The sequence below is a fragment of the Dasypus novemcinctus genome, chromosome 10 (assembly GCF_030445035.2).
Source record: "Dasypus novemcinctus isolate mDasNov1 chromosome 10, mDasNov1.1.hap2, whole genome shotgun sequence".
NCBI lineage: Eukaryota > Metazoa > Chordata > Mammalia > Cingulata > Dasypodidae > Dasypus > Dasypus novemcinctus.
This window is the reverse complement of record NC_080682.1, coordinates 29,575,762-29,581,431: the sequence shown is the minus strand read 5'-3', so window position 1 is coordinate 29,581,431 and position 5,670 is coordinate 29,575,762. Positions and strand designations below refer to the sequence as shown.

General features: G+C 33.6%; 1 pseudogene; it reads left to right on the top strand.

Moving 5' to 3' along the window:
- The first annotated feature begins 3,164 nt into the window (after positions 1-3,164).
- Positions 3,165-3,735, top strand: LOC101438341 (GTPase NRas pseudogene; annotated as a pseudogene).
- Positions 3,736-5,670: the final 1,935 nt, after the last annotated feature.

Here is a 5,670-nt window from a genome sequence, read left to right as displayed (position 1 = left end):
CTTGTTTTAATAACATAAACAGGTACATCTTAAAGTTTTAAACATATTGAATGTAGGTAGGATATTTAATAAGGTCAGTTGTAAATATTGGAAATGTATAGAATTGATGGTAGCACATTATAATGAGCATAATAGTGCTGACTTATAAACGTGATTACGGCTGAAAGGCATAGTCTAGGGAAGTTAATATTAATTGAAAGACAGCTAGAGGAAATTTAGGGACTGTAAAACTTTGTGATCTTGGTGGTAGATGAAATTTGTTAATAATATAAATAGAAGAATATTCCTCTAATAGAAGGTAGTAAAAATATTGTAATATTTGGGATATAAATAATGCAACTTATAGACTGTAGGTAGTGGTAATATTGTAATATTTTTCTAGAAATAGTAAAGAAGGCACTAAGGTCAAAAAAATATATATGGGACTTAGTTTTATGAGATGAATATGAGCAAACATTTCTCTTCTTCATTTTCTTCATTAGCAAGTTGTCTTTGGTCATGTCATTTAACCAATATGTGCTAATTTATTTGTATTTCTGAAAACTGGAAGAACAGATTAGCTTGTTTTTAGAAATGAATAAGATGAATGTTCCTGGACAGAATTTTTTAAAGTAATGCTTCCATAGTTTGTTAAAATGACATTTTTCTGTTATTTTAATTTTTCAAGTTGAAATAAAATATAATAAAAAAGAGAGAGAGGAAAAATACACAAAGGCAGCTCTGCTGGTCTGGGCTCTGCCTTCTCCTCATGGCTTAGTTTCTCCCTGAGCTCAGCTGTGGGTGATCTGACATATGGCTGTTTCTTCCCTCTCCTTCAGGTCTCCTCTCTTTCAGCCTTTTAGGGATTTTTTTCTGTGCCTCTTTCCGTGACTCTGTGCTTTGCTGATTCCAGGGTCTGGCCTCTGGGACCTCTCTCCCAGTTTCTTGGGATTTCTGTTTCTGCAGTTTTTTCTGTCTGTCTCCTGCTTTTAGTCCTTTGCTTATAAAGACTCCAATAAGAGGATTAAGAACCACCCTTGATCCCACAATCTAATCAAAGCCCTTAACTAAAGCATCAAATCAAAAGTTCCCATATACAATAAGTTTACAGGCACAGGAGTAGGTTCATTTTAAGATCAGGATCTTCTGGGGTCCACAAAAGTCTCAAATCAGCACACACAGAATTTAAATAATTGCCCTTTCTTAGCACTTTCACCACAAGGTTCTTTTCATTTTCAGTAACAATAAGTGTGTGTGTATGTGTATATATGTATGTGTGTATTATAGTAAGTAATGATATATGTATTCAGTAACTATACACACAATATATATAATATATAAAAATATAATGCTAGGATTGCTTGAAGTAAGGGACAGCCAAATGTATATAATTTAATAGAAATCTGTGAAATCAATTATAATATTGCTTACATTTGTATAACAGTGTACAATTTGAAACTCACCTTCATCCAAATTAAATCACATTATTTCTACACCAATCTATATACTCCTCATTATAATTTTTCTTATTTCTCTCTTATAGATAAAGTAATCAACATCATAATATTTGAAGGTCATCATACATACAGTTAGTTTTTCCAGTTGACACATCTTCTAATAAGATTTTTTTTTGGTCAATTTTATAATTAGATTTTGTAATAAAAAATCTTTATTTAAGTGAGAAGTGCAGGTAAATAAATATTTTTCCTTCTGATTATACAAAATGGTAGAAAAGACACAGTGATATGGCAGGTTTCTGGATATAATAATACCCTATTCCCCATTTGCCCCTCAGGTCCTGTTGAGTTTCAGTAAACAGCCCTGAATGCATTGGCACAGTCAGGGACAAATTTTGTGATTGATGAACGACTGAAGCAGAAACACCCAGGTTTGTTCAAGAATAGGATGAAAAAATATCCATGAGCAAGGGCTGAAGTGCCAAAGTGATACCTGACAGAGCTAATCATGCATCTTTAGGAAAGTTGTTATTACTCGGAGAAGACAATAAAGAATATTTAAATCTGATTGTGGGTCAACTGGTAGTGAAGGTAACACGGAGGCAAGAAAGGGAGTATGGTTTATTGTGTGGCCCTAGCTCTAGTTTACTAGCGCTCACGTGGTCTTTTTTCACCAACAGATGGAAGGATATTGACATATGTTATGAAAAAGAAAGTTTATATAAAGCTCTATACCTTTCTTTTTTAAAATATGATTTTACAGGAGAGAGGAAAAAAGTTCTAAAGAAATTTAAAATATAAATCACTTGACATCAAACATTACTACCTTTTTAAGAACTAGTGACATGTCTTTGATGTAGTTATATCCATATGTATTCCATAATTGTCCCTTGACTGATTTCGATCATATAAATATATCTGCATCTGGTCCTTGGTGTTCATCTCTTGATTCACAGGTATAAGTGACAGGTATAATCATGTTTTAGAATCTGATATTGGTTGCTTGATTGAAAAAGAAATATACAACTTTTACCAATATTCTTTTATTTCTGTCTATACAAATGTCTAATATTATAGCTGATAAACAATAATAATATGAGCTCTAGTCAGCTAATGTTATTTCTGCTTTACTGATATCAATATATGCATTTTGTTTTAATTCCATATTACAAAAGCAGACATACATGCACACAACTTTCCATTAAATTAAATTTACTTCATCCATGCTATGGTTTATATATAAGGCTTCATATTTTAAACTAGACTGATAAGTAAAATTAGGTATACATAATCTATTGTTTCTAGGTGCTTTATTAAAATAAGTCCTTAGAAATGGACTGGAGGGACAATATTTTTTTATTATCAATCAGATATCATTTTGGAGTTTAAAACAAATGATTTGTGCTTTTCATATATTATCTAATATATTTCCAGAGACTATCCCGTTTTTCATATATTATCTAATATATCCAAAGTTTATTATCGACCTAACTACACAGAAGTAGTAAGTAAATCCGGAGTCTAACAGACCAAGTTTTTGAGGACAAACAAATCACTTATTCTCAATAAATTCCTGAATAGTTTCCTCTTTAAAAAACAATTCACGAAGTGCCAATCCCTAGTGGTGGCTATTAATGCCAGTGCCGAGGTCTACAGTATTTTTCCTGGTTGTAGTCCTGAACCCTTCTGAAGGGAAAACAGTGCAGTTGAGATAATAGGTGGTGTGAAATGATTGAGTACAAACTGGTGTTGGTCAGAACAGGTGGTGTTGATAAAAGAGCACTGACAATCGAGCTAGTCCAGAACCACTTTGTAGATGAGTATGATTCTAATACATAGAGAATTCTTTCCAAAAAACAGGTGGTTATAGATGGCGAAACCTCTCTGCTCTACATACTGGGTATGACCAGACAAGAAGAATACAGTGCCATGAGAGACCTACACATGAGGACAGGCGAAGGTTTCCTTTGTGTGTTTGTCATCAGTAATAATAAATCATTTACAGGTATTAACCTCTACAGGGAGCAGATTAAGCGAGTTAAAGGTTCAAATGATGTACCTATGGTGCTGGTAGGAAACAAATGTGATTTGCCAACAAGGACAGTAGACAAAAAACAAGCCAATGAACGGGCCAAGAATTATGGCATTCCATTTACTGAAACCTCACCTAAGGTCAGAAAGGGTGTCCAAGATGCCTTTTACACATTGGTAAGATATACGTCAGTAACGAATGAAAAAATTCAAGAGCAGTGATGATGGGTCTCAAAGTTGTGTGGGGTTGCCATGTGTGGTCATCTAACAAGATACTCATAAAATTCTATCTTCAGAAAAGATCCACTTTCAAGCTGCTCTGGTGCCTGGTCCTGACTTCCCTGGAGGAGAATTATCCCCGTTGCGATTTTCAATCTCAAGAAGTTATTGCTACTTCCCCAGCTCTCAATAGATCAATACAATATTCTCTATTTGAGAAATTCTCAGAATAACTACCTTCTCATTCTGTTGTCTGACCAGAGAAATACACCTCTTTTCACTCCCCAGTACTTTTCTGTCCTGGGTATTCCTCCTTCCCCCCATCCCACCTCAGGTTTTTCATCCAAAAAGGAATTCATGCTCTGGATTAGAAAACCAAACTGAAAACATGAAATTCTGTTGAAACAGAGTCTTGAGATCTAAAAAGCAACTACTGATGACTTTTTTTTTTTCTTTAACTGTTGAATTTGGAACTATGTTGACTTTTGGAAAAATGTCATAAATTACTGTTTTGCAGAGAATAGTTAATGTTGCAGTTTTGTTTTGTTTGTAAACCTGTCAGCCATATTCCCTAAACTGGCATCTGCTCTATATTCATATATACAAAAGTATTTAGACTTTTGAGTCCATCCTATTTTTCTCAACTTTCATGTAATTAAATCTGACTTTTAAAGAGAAGTGACTTTTTCCTGGAAAATTTCTTTACAATAGACTCCCTTTCCAAAACTTCAATAGAGTCAGTGTCTCAAAAACAATATGAAAATGAATGAATGAGATATGTTTATGATCAGTCAGTTCTTTGAAGGAAAGATACATCTATATGGTAGCAGATGCCATTTCTTACATGTATTATGTTGATCTTCCAGAAGTCTGTTTTTGGGCTGTCCAATGAGAAGGTTGAAACTGGAAACAATTATGGATAATTTCACTTAATTTTTCCCTAATTTCCACATTTTTGCAAGGTTACTGCTTATACATGTATGTTGTTTGTTTACTCTAGCTTAGTGATAAACTTATGTCTGATGAACTTCTACTCATTCAAATTTGGGTCACTCCAGAGACTCTATATTTGCAGGAGGTCAGATATAATAATTTGGGTGCAGTTTTAATAGGTGTCATTAGCTATTTTCAATCTATAAAGCAGTATATTAACAGACAAACTAAATTTTCACTACTTATCATGTATTTTGAGACATTTATAACTATTGCCCTCAATCTCCTTCTCATCCCATCTTGTGCTTCTCAACCAGCATCATATGGTACTTGATTAATTATTTCAGTTCAGTAAAGTATGGTGCTAATGAACCAGGGTCATAATCTCAAAACCTGAACAAGCCCGTTAGTATCACAGACATAAATTCTTCCACAGGAGCACATTGTACTAGTAATTACAGGGAGAAGTTTTTCCAGACGCTTGCTGTTTTCCCTGCAAGGAAAGAGGCCAATTAGCACAAATGCTTCACAATGACTGGTATACTAAGGAGGGTCCGCCTAGAATTCTTTATAAATAAAGTATTTAGACTTTTTTAAAGACATATAAAAACTTTAAATTATACCAAAAGTTTTTCTCCTTAGATGTTTTTTTGAGAATGATGCCTCAAGTCAAAATTTTTAAAAAAATTCTTATGCATAATAATCTATTTAAAATAGGATTTTGATTAGTCTATGCATACCAGATAACCAAGGCTAATAAGTTTGTTGCAAATAGGTAGACTTTGAATGGAAATTGAGAAAGGAATAGAAAATCAATAATAGACCTGGATAACTTTCAATAAAAGAATAATTCCAAAATGGCCACCCTCTATCCTCATCTGATAATTCTAAATACTTACTGAGATCCCCCACCTTCTATTATGAATCCTCATTTGTTAAGCAAACTCCACATTACCTTGAAATGAATTTAGAAAAGGGAAAGAAACATACTGTGTCCAGAGTTTAATAAACCCAAGGAATTGTGCTCCTTAGTGCTGATTCTGGGAGCTTT